The sequence below is a fragment of the Stegastes partitus genome, unplaced genomic scaffold, assembly GCF_000690725.1.
Source record: "Stegastes partitus isolate 25-593 unplaced genomic scaffold, Stegastes_partitus-1.0.2 Scaffold505, whole genome shotgun sequence".
NCBI lineage: Eukaryota > Metazoa > Chordata > Actinopteri > Pomacentridae > Stegastes > Stegastes partitus.
This window is the reverse complement of record NW_007578236.1, coordinates 170374-186841: the sequence shown is the minus strand read 5'-3', so window position 1 is coordinate 186841 and position 16468 is coordinate 170374. Positions and strand designations below refer to the sequence as shown.

At 41.6% G+C, this 16468-nt stretch overlaps 1 protein-coding gene across 1 annotated transcript in view; it reads left to right on the top strand.

Moving 5' to 3' along the window:
- The first annotated feature begins 251 nt into the window (after window positions 1–251).
- Window positions 252–16468, top strand: part of tanc2b (tetratricopeptide repeat, ankyrin repeat and coiled-coil containing 2b) — a 166876-nt gene continuing 150659 nt past the window's right edge. The window contains exon 1 of the mRNA XM_008287525.1: window positions 252–633. The gene's annotated coding sequence lies outside the window, so the exon portion shown is untranslated. The remainder of the gene's footprint in view (window positions 634–16468) is intronic.

Below are 16468 nucleotides of genomic sequence, written 5' to 3'. Positions count from 1 at the left end.
TGTGTATTCTTAATTAAAATGCTGAATATTTGTTAATGTTTTCTCAGAATCGCTCCAATTCCCACTCAATTCGGTGCGCATCACATGACTGCGAGCATCTCCCACGCAGATATTTCAGTCGCCCTCTCTCCTCTCCGTCCTTAACTCGGCGTCTAATGACATAATGATACATTTGCTCAGAGTGCTCAGAGGCTCTACATCGCAGCTCTGAAAGCACTACTTTATGTCAGATCCACCCCCTGCAGAATGTGACAACTGTCTACTGTCCCGGTCTGCTGTGTGACAACCAAACCCTCGTAGCCGCTGCTGTTTGCATCGCCGACCGTCGTTTGTGTTCTCTGCTGGAAAAAAAAAAAGATCATCAGCAGAGTGAGCAGCGACATGCCGCGCTGCCCACTCGGCAGACTTTGCCACGCCGCTGAGCCGGATGTCAAATTGTGTCTCTTCCCTCGTTTCTGCTGTGTGTCAATACAAGGACTCTTATAGTTCGTCGCTCACCTTGAGTTAAAGTTTCTTTTTTTTCTATGTCACTGTGGTTGCTTTTGTAGAGAACTGTTGGATCGGGACCGCGGTTCAGCCCAGCGAGATGTAGCGCCTCGCTGCCCTCAAAGCCGGATTTGTTGTCTACTCATGGTGAGTCTTCTCTCAAGTTTCATGGCACTTGAACCAGTGTGTAGCTGGGACCCCTTTACACCCACTGCTGCAGTCATGCTCGCGTTACAACAGATGCTTGTGTTCTGCTACTAGGCCATAAACAAGACAAGAATACTTGTGTTGTCATTTTCTTCACGACTGTGATAGATGCAAGGGTGAACTTACAGGACGTGCATGTTCAAGTCTTTTTTCTTTCTTTTTTAAAACCTGACATCTATACAGCAGCCTTTAAGGGATTGGACGCCTCCCAAAAAATGATGGTTTAACAATTTAGGCTGAGGTGCAAACATACTGTCTGGCTACCCTATCAGTAAATTCCATCTTGGCATTTTATCTGAGGTTTTATGGGCTTTCAGCTTGTTTAAACGTGTCATGTGAAACGAGTTCCGCCTGGCTAAACGACCCAGGAATTACCCTACCAATGTCTAATTATTTGTTTAAAATGCTGCATGTCATCACACAAAAGCACGACGGTAAGAATGGACTAGATATAGTTTTTTAACCATCTGTGCCCCAAGTGGTTTCTTTTCCACTCCTGTCGCATTTTTACTCACTGTGGGCTCATTTTTTTTTTTTAGAAAGTCCTGTACCTCTATGGAAACAGCACAACTGTGGCTAAAAGTAGAGAGAACTCAAAATGTGTTCTTTGCAATATAAAAAAAAGTTTTTAAAATAGCTAATTTATTAACAATAATTGTAAAAAATAAAAAGAAAAAAGGATATATACATTATCAACCATTATCAACACTGAGAAAATGGTGGCTCTACATAAGTACAGATGTTTTACGGCTTGTAATTTGCTCTCTGCTCTCTACAAACACAACCTGCCATTCACCCGAAAAGTCCCTGAATTTTTGTAGCGTTACTGTTGACTGCAGCTGAGTCACGAATGACTTCTCAGTTGCTACTAGGAAGGCAGATTTTGTTTTGTTTTTTACAGAAACTGGTTATTTCAAACAGTTTAAGTTCAGATTTTTAAATCGGACATGTAGGTTAAGGTGATTTTAATGAACTATAATGATTCAATTTGGATGATTCTCTGACAGATCTCTGGAAAGGGTGCGTCACAGATAAATAGTGGAAATGGAAATGTTATGAAAAATCAAAGTCTTTTTATGGTATGTGGTGTTGGCATATTTTAAAGATATCATGCCTCTAAACTCAGTGGCAGGTTTTGACATTCAGAGGATTCAACTTTTTCTTATTTAACCCCTAAAATCTATACAGCAGCTAATCAGCCTTTAAGAAATGGGATGCCTATCAAAGAATGATGGTTTAACATTTTAGATTGAGATAAAAACATACTGTTTGGTTTCCTTATCAGTGAATTCCATCTTGACATTTTATCTTGTAGGAAAACATTTGTGGGTTGGCAGCTTGTTTAAACATGTCATGTGAAACACGTTGTTCACGGCTACACCAAGCAGGACACGACTATAACATACCCTACCAATGTTTCATGACTTTTTTAAAAATACCACATGCCATCAAACAAAAGAAGTCAGCATGAACTCAGTAACTTTTCCATTTGCTGTTTTTTTTTAAAGCTTATTTTTGTGCTTCCGCACTTTTTCTCGAAACTGTCAACTGACAACACACACCTATTAGTGGTGCATCTTTGTGAGCGAGAGGAGTTGGTACTGTCAAATAACAGGAAAACTCTCATCGCCGTGCCGGAAAAACACTCCGTAAGGCTGCCAAAACAGCTTCAATGCACTTTAGCAGTGATTCGTCAGGGTTTCTGGAACTTTACTGGAGTCATAAACACAATTCTTCCTAAAGATATTCACTCATTTGGTGTTTTAATGATGGCGGTGAAGGCTGCTGTCTAACAAGTTGGTCCAGAATCTCCCATAGGTGTTCAATTAGGATGAGATCTGGGGACTGTAAAGGCCATAATGTATAATTCACATCATTTTCATCAAAACTTTCAGCAACCCCTGTTTTCTTATGGATTGTCATCTTGGACGAGACGACTCCCATCAGGTTGGAAATGTCTCACCACAAGATAAAGGTCATTTGCAAAACTTTATATTGATTTGCCGTGACCCAAACCATGCCAGAAAAATGCCCCCCCACAGCGTCACAGAGCCACCGGATCCCCTCAAGCTTTCACGTTTTTCCTTTAATTTGTCCCCCGCTTGTATTTTCACTGTACATTTCTGCGGCAAGTTTGTTGGCGGCGCTGTCATCTCTTCAAGAAGCTGTCTGTCAAAAACAGTCTTATTTTTAAAGAAGTGTCCCGAGCACTGATCGATGCGTCGGCTTGAGGCCATCTGTAATTACTCTGCGACTAGCCAGCCATGAAATTGATGTTTAGCTCTGAAATAGATCCAAACTCGGAGCAAGACCTTTGTGTGTTGCCGTAGTCTGAATAAATGTGACCGTGGCAGCACCAGGAGTTGGTAGGATCATTTTGATAGCCATTAAATAAAGCAAAAATACAAAAAAAAGCAATCGACAGTGACCTCCCCTTTGCAGTCTCATTACCACTGTTTACTGTTGTCTCATCCGCACTGCATTATGTCTGGAGTCTGTTTAGTTTTTTTCTGTGTGCGCCTGGAGACGAACAACCTCTGTCAGCTGTTAGAGGGAGCGTGGCGCGCCGGCGCTGCAGAGAGGTATGCGGAGTGACAGTCACTGGCTCACATGTATGCAGCTGTGGCCTGTAAGATGCGAGCAGGCAAATGGAGTGGAAGAGTAGTCCCATTAAACCCTGACTCTCCTCTGAGGAAGAGGCTAACAGCTCTGAGCGCCGGCCTCTCGCTCCGTGGCAGAAAGTGCTGACACAAATTTTTTTGTCTGACTAAAATGCCTCCTGACCGCGTGACACTGGCTCTTTTCTTCCTCGGAGATTCCACAGGCTTTAAAGCTGCGCCTTATACAAAAGAGACGCAGTCGGCGAGTGCTGTTTAGGAGGTGGCATAAATTATGATCATGCCATAAACTGCCGCAAAGGTCTGCATTACTCACATTTTAGAGGGTGAGAAAGGAATTTCTTTATTTGAGCAGTTAATGTGCGTGAAACTTTTCATTTCTCATCTCCCGCATGTTACAAATGAACGTTGCTCTGCCGGCGTCTCTGGCAAGTTAAACAGCCTCACATACACATTATGTTCATTGCAAGCCGTTCAAAAATGCACAAAATCCTGTAATTTACAGGGGTCTTGGACCAGAGAAAGGCTGCCTTGTCCCCTTTGGCCTGCAGTGTGGGCCTGTCAGCTTGTGATTGACGCTGCGTGGCGGCTCCTGTGTTGGTCACTGGTGCGGAGATGCGGAAACATGAAAATGTCTCCGGGCACATAAAGCACCGACTTCTAGTCCTTCAATTGTGCATGTCATGAAATGTGATGCGCCGCAGTAAATTCTCCAACATGAACTTAGGAAGAGGCTGTGGTTACTCATTTCTACACAGCTGAGGTTCTTGTTACAGTAAAGCGGTTGCATTTATAGGCTTTTATCCAGTACGATTAGTCATGCTTTGACCAATCAGATGCTTCAGGCAGTAAATCACAGCCTCGGTGCTGGAGGGGATGATGATGAGAATGATCAGTGTTGTCAAGTTGGTGAAGGGGATGTGAGGAAGATGGTTGCTCCCCAGTGGGGGTGCGTGGGTGGTTTCGCTGCAGCCCACAGCTACCGAAAAAGGGAGCTGTGTCAGATCTGACACACTGAAACCCACAAACGCCGACACTGACAGCCAGTTGTGACGAAAACCAATTTAGGTGGCAGGATAAATTCTGTTTGAATTGTGGGGGAGCTGTCCTCCCTGGCTTGATCTTGTTACTTTTGTTTAAGTCATCCTTGTGATAGGGAAGGCTGGTTTCTCTTCGGGGCTCTGCTAGGACGCGTCGTCACAAATCCACTGAAGATTCACAGCAGATGAGGCAAGAGTTTGTTTTTGCAAGTAGCTGGAATATTCAGGGAAGATGAAGCTGGTAGCATGCAGGTTGTTACTTTGACATAACCTTCTGAACCCTCAAAGTTAGTGGCATGTTATTTAAAGTCCAAACCTGTGAAAACAAATGAAATGTTATTCTGTCTGTGTACTCTTATGTGGGATTCTGTGTAGTTTTTATTGTCATGTTATTAGATGGAAATCAAGGGCTGGTCTGTGGAAAAGAATTTCCCCCTGGGGACAATAAAGTCTAAGTCTAATTCTAAGTCTAAGTCTAAAACATAAAGACTTGTTGGATTGCCAACTTGCCGATGGTTCCTTAACTACTCATCTGTTATTCAATTCAATTCAATTTTATTTGTATAGCGCATATTTACAACAACAGTCATCTCATAGCGCTTAATGTATTATTATTAATGTACAATTATGTGCTTTTCAGTCAGGAATTTGTGATATTTAATTTATATCATGTTATTCTACGTGCCTCATTTAAATATTTGCCAAAAATAAACCATTTGCAGTTACCGGTATCAGTAAAAAACAAAAAATTCTGCATTTCTCGGCACAACTAAGAAGTCATCAGTGACTCAGCTGAGACCGGCAGTCACAAGGCAATAATTCAGGGACTTTTCGGCTGAACGGCAGGCTGTGTTTACATCGGGGAAAAGGATGGAAAAATGTAATTAAGTATAAAATATTTATAGCATTGCGAGTCACCATTTTTATTTCAGTATCGGTTACATATGTGGGCACTTGGAAAAATGTGGTACATGTTGATTCCAGGTGTTTTTTAATTTTTGTAAAACAAATAATCAAAGAAATTCACCTTTTGTGTGTGTGTGTTTTTCCCCCCTTTTTCTCTGATTTAAAGCATTTTAACTGTATCATACTGCACAGTTCTCTCTACTTCTATCCATGTCTGTGCTGTTTCCAAAGGGGTGTTGCAGTAAAAAAAAAAAGAGCCTACAGTAAGTGAAAATGTGGCAAATTTAAAAAATGCCCTAAAACTGCATAGAGTTCAGAGGGTTAAGCATGAATGCAGAAACCTCAGACTGCTTGAACACTAAACGGCCCAAGCCAGATGGATAAAGACTCGGGTATGCTTGAGAAACTTTCTGATTGGGTCGATGCCTCACGCAGGCACATGTGTTGTGTCTAAAACACTCAGACTGTCCTTATCTGGGTACAAGTGGAACAAAACACAAAACTCTCACCCACACAGACTTGGGCTCGGCTCCTGGTAGGGCTACCTCTAGCTTAGTCATGCATCCCAGTTAATTGGGCGGGATTATGTTCTTGTCACCGTGCTGCGGCGTAGACGGTGGGATCCAGGGTGAAAAGCACAAACTTGCAGCAAAACCTCAACCTCCTTTTGAAGTACCTTTTTTTTTTCTTTCTTTTTTTGGCAGCTGTAAATGGCATCATGTTATTTTCGGGGCACAAACAACCAACCGACTGCTGGTTTAATCTGAACGCTCCACATCGTCTGCTGACTTATGTGCTTATAGCTACGAGCTAATCTAATTGTCATTCAGCTCATTAAAGCATTTTAGGCTGGTGGCTTTGAAGCTGGACACATTGGTTAACTCTGGACTCGGTGGCTTGAGATGGGAGGCAGCTGCGTTGGCTTTGAGCAGAGAATTGCTCATTCAGGGGGAAATATTGGAAGTTGTACATGAAAGGGGCTTGGAGAGGCTTTTTATTTTTTTTATGTCCTGTAGGGATTTTTTTTTTGTGTTTGTCTTTTCAATAGAGCTGTGCATATATACATTTTTGTCAGCCGGAGTACAAATGGCAGAAGCCGTGATGGCCAGAATTGTAGAAAAGAAATCGTCGTTGGTTCTGTTTGTCATTTGCAGAGGAACATGTAGTTCAAACTTTGCTAGTGCTCTCATGGCAGAGGATATTTTTCAGTTTCTGGCAACAATCAAGGTTAGTATTGCTAAAAGCATTCAGTTTAACAACACACTTCAAATGTCCATCCTCAAGCCCGGTCATTAAGCATAATGCTGCCCGGCTTCCACTGGTCTCCACAGTGACCACACTGATCTCGCCAGGCTCCAAACACAGGAAATGAAGGGCACGAAAATCAATCTGCGCTAATGTATGGTTTGACAAATAACATGGCGCGAAGAGCATGAAAAGCAAATCAGCGTTGTAGTCTAGACGGAGCTGTCCCACAACTTCCCTTACTTTTTTTTCTTTTTCTCATTTCACTTCATGCATAATAATTGTGGGGGGAAGAAGATATGCAAAAATTGTTGTGAATTAATTTTCATTCTGTCAAAACTGGGACTTCTTTTCCACTCCTGGCCTATAAATCATAATGTATTCAATCCTTGGCTCAACTCAACCTCAGCTCGCCCTGTGCAATTTGTCGTATTGTGTTTGGACGTTTGGACGCGACCGCGGCAGCTTCTGGACGTCTCCTGTAAATGATTCTGGTGAAGGAAATCTTCGGACTATTTCTCATAACCATCACATGATATTTTAAATCTCAATCTGCCAAGTCAGTCACGGTTCATCTTCATCACAGCGTTTAGCAGAATTAATGAGCGCACTGGATTGCCAATATGCCTCAGACGCAGAGGTAAACAGAGACATCCAGTTATCATCTGGGCTTCGGAGGGAACTCTTTAAAGTGAGCTTTCCTTTGGGACCATGTATGCACAGGTTTGTTCAAAATCAGCTCCTCCCCTCTCATCTCTGCCAGCCATCACTGACAGCTGGGCCCGGCTAACAGCTGCCGCCCCCTCCCCCAGAATCTAATACGTTCAAAAACAAAAAGAGTTGGCAGCCAGCGTGCTTTTTAGCAGAGCAAATTATCTTGTAAAGAGACAGCGGATTTGTGTGTGGTCCCTTTTTGAAGAGGGTCGCAAGGTGTGGATTGACCCTTTTTTTTTTTTTTAGCTCGTCAGTTTATTACAAGTTAATCTTCGCTGTACGTTGAAGCAGTTTTGGCAAAGAAAGAGATCGGATGAAATGAACAGTCACCTGATGAGGACAGTGTTGAGGATGACAGTGACTTTTGTGCTTTGTTTTGTTGCCATGTCTGAAAAAGAACATTCCTATGCAACTGAACGTGGATGGACTGATTATTGGCCCGGCTAGTTTGTTAAACACATGTTAGACATCCAGAATTTCAAAGAAGTTTTGTGTTGGAGGTAATGCTATTTTAAATTTTTGACACCAGAATTAAAATTTTGACTGTAAATATGTATATCTGTTTTGAAAATGGTTCTTGGTGTCCTTTGTTACTAATAATCAGTATGAAAAAAACTTAATGAAATGACACCTACAACTAAATCCACTCTGTTAGGGTTTGAGGGAAACATATTTTCACTTACATTTGTTATAAATTCCTTTGAAATCATCCTATCTTTGCCATATATAGTCTTCTAACATGTTGTATTTTAACCCAGACTGTGCTATTTTTCTAAACCTAGCAAAGTAGAGTTGTTGTGAAACTGTTAATCGAAGCATGATATTGTCCCTCAATGCCTCAATCTAAATAAGCGACAAGTGAAAACTCAACTCTAAGAATGATGGGTCCACATGGGGTGTGAACCCTGGTCTCCCTCGTTTGACTATCCAGAATTAAAATGACCGATGATGTCGTATTAACCAGTAGTGATTGCTCTGTAAGTAGTCAGAGTTTTCATTCTCGACATCTATGACATCATTCTGACTTGAGAAAATGTCAGTTAGAGATGTCTGTAATTCAGTTCAGATCAAAATAATAGCTGCAGATGTCTCGGACTAGTCAGACCCGTTGTGCTTGATACCGCTCATTTTCCGTTCCAGCAAAGCATTTAAACGATGAAACAATGGCAGCCGCTGTGGTGGATAAGATGGTTAGAAAATTCAGTGAAACAGGAAGAAGTTATCAGCAAAGAGTTTTTGTGTTGGAGACTTGCGGTCGAAGTTTATTACAAGGCAGCTCTGATACGGCGGTTACACTTGGCATAATGCGTTTGAAAAGCAAAGCCTCCTCCACCTCCGACTTGCCGTAGCTTCTGGCAGATATCTCCTATGTCATTTTGCCTGGCGAACCCTCTAATTCAAGATATCTGTAATTACATTTTGAACATTCTAGTTCAGATTTAGTTGAAGTATAAGCTAAAGCTAACAATGTGACTGGCTTCAAATAAGAAAAAAAATCAAGATATCTTGACCTTGAATTGTGACTAGTCAGAATTAAACTTTTAATATCTGACACTGGAATTTGTCATAATGCATTGTGGATTGTGGATATCTGCAGCTGGATTCTAGATATCTGTTTTATGCAAATGTATGGTTAACGTCACTTGTCCCAGGAAAAATAGTGATATGGATCTAGTGTGGATAGGAATAATGATTGTGTGGAGATCAGAAATGTTCTTTTTGACTGGGAAGAATTGCATTACTGCTGTGTGCAATGTAAACCCAGTCTGGCTATTAAATGTTAAAACGGTTGGCCATACCCTTCATATCTCCTTACAGGGACTTTGTGGCTCCTTTGAACTGGAAGCCTTCGTCACCATCGTACATTTCCTGGAGAAATTGTGTTTCTTTCAAGATGTAAATGTGTAGGAATGTAGTTTTTGGGAGGCCAGGATTGAGACTACTGTGATATTCACGTAGGCCAAAGTTTATCTTCTCAGTGACAAACGCAACCCCCTCCTCACACACACACACACACTCACACACTCACACACACACACAGCAGACATACACGTGGGGGCTACTGCCAATTACTTTGTGGACAAAGTGCCTGGCGGGGGTCCATTACGAGGGAATTCTCTTCCTGGCAGCCTGCCTCTGTAAAGTTCAGAAATAAAGCCGCGAGCCTTCGGCGCAATTTTTATCACGTCTTTAGTAAGTTTGTTCAAGGTGGCAATGTCACCTTTTATTCCGATCTTCAGTCGCTTTCAAACGCGTCGCAGGTGATTCATGCAAAAAACGGAGAACAGTTCTTCAGTGTTGGTGCGCTCTGTTGATATGGAATTGATTGACTGTTTATGGGTTCAGGCATCTGCTGAGTGGAAGGCAAAGATGGTGGCAGTTTTATTTCACCTGCAGTTGACCTCTACAGTTATCAGCTCCACCGGCTATTGCACAGTCCCCGCTGTAATTAATTAAATATGCATGCTCTGGTAGTTTGACTTCGATCCAACAGGGTCATCAGTGGGCTATTTGTAGGTTATTTCTCATTCCCTCCTCACAGTTTCACATTTTTGCACTATTTACGCCGTGATAGTGGAAATACTGCGTGTTAAGGCCGGTACATTCTGTCTCGGGAGGGCAATAGAGCCTTACCTTTTTCTTTTGCTGATGTGGGCAAGGCCTGGCTCAGCGTGCTAATGTGGATGGCATAAGGCCTGATGAAAGACAGGCTCATCTGTCGGACTGTGACCTTCAGCGGAGAGGGGAAGGACTGGAGGTGACCAGCCACATAATATTACTGCATCCCCAACAGCCTTCACTTGAGCAATGCGCAGTATTAGCCGATATTAATCGTGTTGCATCTGATTGGCAGGTTCACGCGTCTTCAGCACTTCTTGAAGGAAGACTGCTGTTCAGTATCATCCAGGAGAAGCTGTGCGTGCCTGTTAATAACACTCTGCCTTGTTTAAAGTGAAATTAATAGGGAACTAGACAGAGTGAAGATGCTCTTTCTTGTGTGCAACAGCTCATTAATTTCCACAACAGAGCCTCATCAACGCAACACTCCGAATTACTCATAATAACACGAGATAAATAATTATAATGTGACACGAAAACAATCAAAGTCATTTGCTGGAATTACTTATGATAAGTATCTTTCAATTAAAAGCTACTAAAATGCTGCCAAAGTGAAAATGGCGCGGCGGCTGCCAGCATCTCCACAAGACTCTTAATACAAATGTTCAGGCTTTATTTCCAGGTTTTCTTTGAAAAAACCAGGCTACTGTGCGAGTGTGGGAGCGAACCACAGCTCCGTCACTGCAAGCCGCCTGATTGACACATGGTGAGACGCTGGCTGGGATCTAACGGACATTTATTGGTGGTCATCAAATTGCCATCGGAGGGTCAGTCGCTAGCTAACTCGCTAATTGGGTCTCGGTTTCCCGCCGTTCTCGTCTGAGCTTTCAATCAAACGTCACTCCGGCCTGACAGCGATCTGGTGGTGGTGGGCTGAACTGGAGGAACAAGTAATTTAAGATGTTTTCTCTCCCTCCCACGCTTCTTTTTCCATCCTTTGTACGCTCCGCTCAGATCTAGATTCACGGTTACAAATAGCAACCCTGAAGGTACCATTACCCCTGTGAGTCTGTTTCTTCTTTGTGGCATTGTGTGGACGGATCTGGAATTAATAGGATGGGGGGGAGAAAAAAAAAGAAAAAAGAAATATCGAGCTCTACAGCTTGAGATACATGTAAGAAAACATGAATTTTAAGGCAGGCATTCTGTTTGTAATGACAATGAAGTTGGCTGTAGAGCAAAATCTTTTTTATTGCCTGCCACAAGCAAGACTGATTACATACAAAAGACAGAACATTCCTGGAATCTGTCGGTGCTGCTTTTTTGCTGTTATATTAAGTCATTTGCATGCTAAAGGCGTACACATCTCCCGTAGAAGCTGTCTGTGGATGAGATGAAAGGAGATTAGAGAGGTGCTGCTAATTCACAGTGGACAAAGAAGTTCTTCACAGAGTGAATGTGAACATGATGGTGGTGAACATGGTAATACAGAAGTGGAACAATGCATAATTCATTAGGAAACAGATTCATCTCCTATCTCAGTCAGTGTGCCTCTGCTTCATTGAAACCCCGCTTATATCCACGCCAGTGTAATTTGCAGACTCATTTCCCCAGACATGAACAAAACAGAGGCCATTGTCAGCAATCACTTTTGACAATTGGACCCGTTTTTCCGTCTTATTTATAAGTTGGCAAAGCCCAGACTTCAGTTTCTGGGAGAAACTCATCTGGCCAGCGCTAAATGTCATCAAGACTACCCTTTTGACATACCTAAGCGACTCTTTCTATCTCGGTTGGATGGCAGTGCCTTATTGATCGGTTCTGTTCTTGTCCTGTGGTTTTGAAACCATACCCACACTCTGAATCTCTGATAGCTTTCTATCCGGACCTCTGGGACGTGGCGGGTTCACGGACTTCTTGTGGGTTTTCTTGACGTCACCGGTGCTGTCTGTGGATGTCATAAATAAAGATCAACGCATAATTTTACCCCCATCGTCCTGTTTGTTTCACCTTCAGCTGACTGGCAGAGACAAATATTTGTGTCAGTTGTCTTCTGTACCAATCAATGGAAACATTACTGTTACCTTTGGCATCATCTTGCCCCAAGGAATTATTTACACTGTTAAAAATAAATAAATAAATATATAAATAAATAAAATAAAATAAAGTAAACAGTGAAAATCTGGCAGCAACGGTTCCTGAAAAAGTATAGAAAGAAAAAGAACAAATGGTAAAAAAAATAAACAAATAAATAAATAAATAAAAATAGTAATGGCAAATATCTGTAAAATACGACATTTTAGTTTAATTTGACAGTCACAAATTACAAAAGAATGAATTACTATTTGTAAAAATACAGATTTGTAATGTGGGCATTATTTACATTAATTAATATTTTTTTTCTTGTGATACTAGGTATTATCTGTAATTTACTAAAACACTGAAAAATCTGTAAAATAACAGTTAAAAAATATTTATCACTTTTAATTTTTTTTATTATGCATAAAAAAGTGTTGGCCTTTTTTTTTTTTTTTTTTTTAATTTAACACATTTTTTGTAGTATTATATCGAATATTATTTATATAATTGAACAAAACAGGGAAAGTCTTGTGTTAAACACAGTTAAAGGTTTATGATGTTATGGTCAAATGTTGTCAAAGAAAAACTACCATTTATAAAAATATAGATTTTCATAAAAATACAGATTGTGGCATTTTTGGCAGTAGTGGCTGCATTTTTCTGTTGGTGTTCATAGTATTCTCATTAGTTGTAGTATTTATATTTTGACCATTTTTTGTGAATTGATGCTTGTTTGTTTTTCTGTGATTTCACTATCTGTAATCTAACAAAATGGGTTAAATCTGTAAAATATCAGTGAATTGTTAAAAAAAATACCAGCTAAAAACTAGCATATCATTTTTACTGTGTACATGTTGGTCAGTTTAGCATCTCTCAACTGTCACTGAATCTCCCTTGGAATAAAATGTCACTCTGTTTTATAGACGCTGTGGTCGGAGAGTTGCATTTCTGCAGCACAACATCAGAAAAAAATATGACAGTGTTCCGTTTTCTAGCAGCAAACGGCCGTGCAAGTCCAAGTAGCTGAGCTTTGCAAGGCAAAGTGATGCACAAGCATTTTTTTTTAATAGATGGTTGAAGCCTTGACGTGTGGCCTGCAGTTCATTTTTAGCCTCAAATATCTGCGCAAAGGGGTTAAATGCAGTGTTTTCCAATCGAGCTGCAGTGGTTCTACTCTGGTATGTTGTGTCTAATAGTTTGCTTCAGATGAGGGATTCTGTAACTCTTTCGATTCATGAAGGAAACCGATCCGTGAGTCCCCCATGGCTTTACTCCACTTAGAAGCCATGCTAAGCCTATCAAGCACTCAGCTGCACTTCATACACATTAGCCTCAGGCAAGGAAGTCCAACACTCTATGTGGCTCTGCTACTCAGAGATACAAAGTTACTACAAGCCTTCGAAAGGCCTCCGGCTAAGTGACATGTACTCGAGCGTTTTAAGGAAATGAATTTAATTGGGATGCACCATTCAACTTGAAATGCGAGTCGGTGGAAACTTGCGCTCGTGGTTGGTTGTTTTAGCGCTTCCCTTGAAGTGGCTAAATCAACCCATTTGGGTTTCATTTGAGGGCTGGTTATGTCAGGCAGACAGAATTGACAGCGCAGAGGGAAGCAGTGGCAGTTACAGCTGTGTGTGAAACCAGCTCCGGGCTGGCAGTAGATCCGTGTGACAGCAGCTGAGCCAGGACAAGACGTGTGGGGATGTTTGGATTTCATTTAGAGGCCCTTTAAAACAGCGTTTGCAGACTTTTACAACACCGAATCACAGTTTTGGATGCGATTATGATTATTTGATGCTGCTCAACAAAATGTTCATAATGTGCTTGCTTTCAATCTAATTGCAGAGTTATGTTTCCCCTTTTTCAAAACACTGCTTGGAATGCCAAATCCTTGCTGTTCTTTAGTGACTGCTAATTGGATTAAATAAGGAAAATTTCACAACCACGTCTAGGAACAGGATTTTTTTAAGGACCCCTCTGATGTAAAGTTTTTTTTTTTTACCTTGTTGACATCTCCACATGGCATATATAACAACATCTATGGTATTTTTGATCACATTTTTGCTTGCACAAAGCATTTTTTTGCATCCTTTGCAATGCATTTTCTAAATTATTTCTAATGAGCTTATTCTCTGTGTTTCCTCATTTATTATACTGATTTGAATTGGTTCACCTTGTGCTGCTGCAGTGTTCCCATTCAGTTCACACTTGTGTCACGTTGGATTTGCAGTAATGTACAGAAAACCTAGTGGGATGTTTGTTGTTGGTATTCATGTGAATGCATCACATATTCCCAGGTTGCTTTGAAGTAGATCAAAGGCACAGCTGAAGTTTGGTCATGTAACTTTAATATGACACACAATCGTAAAAAAAATCCTTTGGTAAAAATCGTTTTTGGGGTTTTTTTGCCCTTTTTTTTTTTCGCCTTGTGCCATTTATTTATTTATTTCTAATCATCTAGAAGCTGTATTATGAGCAAATAAGCAGTCATGGCTGAACATTTCTGCCTTAAAGCTTAAGGATTAAACCTACAAACCTGGGACTTATTCTTCCTACAGAATCAGTTTCAACGTAAAACTGAATTAGTCCAATGCTGCAACTTGTCATTGTGTAACGTGGAGTAGATTCAGTGTTTGAGCAGAGATCTCGGCGAGCTGGTGTGCCGGAGCTGCAGCAAGCGGTGGAGGAAAAGGCAGGGACTTCATAGATATGCACATTTTAAGTGTAGAGTTACATGTAAGCCATTTTAAGGTGTGAAAGGATGAATTACATGAAAAAAAAACACTTTAAATATATTAATTTGATACACAGAGTTTTTCGGGGTTTAATCAATGACCGGAGATAGACTACAAGGTTAGACAGTAAAGCAGGATCCAGCTTAGACTCTTATCCTATCAGCTGTTTCAGTGTTGCATATCACCAAACAGGTTTATAGCACAAACCAGTTGACACAGTCATGTTGGAGATAAAGAGTGACGTTCTGCAGCTGCTTTGTTTTGTTAGTGTTCCAGCTTTGGTGCTACTTCAGAGCGTGTAGTAGCCAAAAGGTTAAAGGTCTACGATTTGACAGGAACTTGTAGGCACTGTAGACTGTCAGTCACCAGCCACTGTACGTATGACCAACCTATAGGACTCAGAGATGTGATCTACTGCTGGCAGCATTGTATCTTCCAAACACATACTGTGATTCAAGTGTATCTGCAGCGGTTGGATGAAAAATTTCTCGCTGCAGCACCTGTGTGACCCAAAGAAAGACCTTTCCATTTTCAAATGAAGCCTCAGTGCATTTACTGTGATTATATGTCTGAAACGCAACAATCTGCCAGAAGTGAAGATTTTTTTTTTTTTAGTAGTATGATGCACTGTACTTCATGGAAACCATCATTTATTCACCCTGTTCCACCGTTGCCTCGTGTAGTTCGATCACACCAGCGACTGCATCCGTCAGGCGCCACTTAGAGCGCACAGGAAGATCCTCGTCTGATGTAAATATGAGCCACCATTAAAAGGCGAATGAGGAATGAAGGAGACCAGGAGATCCTTCAGGAGCTCAGCCTATTTAATTCAAAGAATTTAATTTGAGCGCCTGCCCAGACCGGAGACACCGGCTGGTTTTAAATGCCTCTATCTCAATGCAAATGTGCACTTCTGCCAATGTTGATTACCTGCCGTTAGCGGCCTTCTGCGAGATGACCTTCCCGCTTCATGTCATGACTCTATTTGCCCCTTTAAGCTGCCTGTCAAACATCGAAGCATTATTCTTCCTGAAGCTCTGGACTATTTGTTTGAAAAGGATTGAAAGGCTAGAGGCATACAAATGGGGGAGCCTCCGAGAGGATTTATGCAAAAACAGGTTTTCCGCGTGTTCCGCCGGACGGATGATGGACATGTCGGTGTCACATGTCAGAGACGAAGATGAGAGGCTATCATTTGGATTAGGTTTAGATTTGTCATTTCATTAATACAGCTGCTGGCGCCTGTGCTCGGTGTGGCGGCCGCATATGTTGCAGCAGCGCTTCCAAACGGCCAGCAGGTGTAGCAGTGAGGTCTGTGAATGAAGAGGCAGGATGGAGACGGGGAGTGGAAGCAGCAGTCGGTGGGATTAATTGAACTGTCTCATTTAGCCATCCTTCTCCGCAGGCAAATACCAAATTTAACTCCGTGTTTGACCTTTAGCTGCATCGTCTGGCCTCATTTGTTGTGAAACTTTAACGAAAGCCCACATACGCATTAACCTTGTAAGTTTAACTAAATCGCTGCGTATGATATCAGAGCAGTTCCAGTACCTCAACATCCTCCCGAGCAGCTGGTTCCTCCTCCAGTTTCTCCTCTTTTTCCGCCTCCCTCTGCTCATCCGTGCGGTCATGTGTTGGTGTTACTGTGCACAGCAGCAACCAAATGAGACTGAGGGAGCATTAAAGTAGCGCATTCATAACATATTAAAAATCAGTGCTCTGCTGCTGTTGTCATGACATTTGATGTCTGCAGGGGAAATAACTGCTTTGTCAATAATCACTGACAAACGCCCGCTTCTGCTCCGTCCACCACTGAGGAGATTACAAAGAAGACATGCAAGTGAACTTTAACAAAAACCTGTGGCCATGCAGCTCTGAG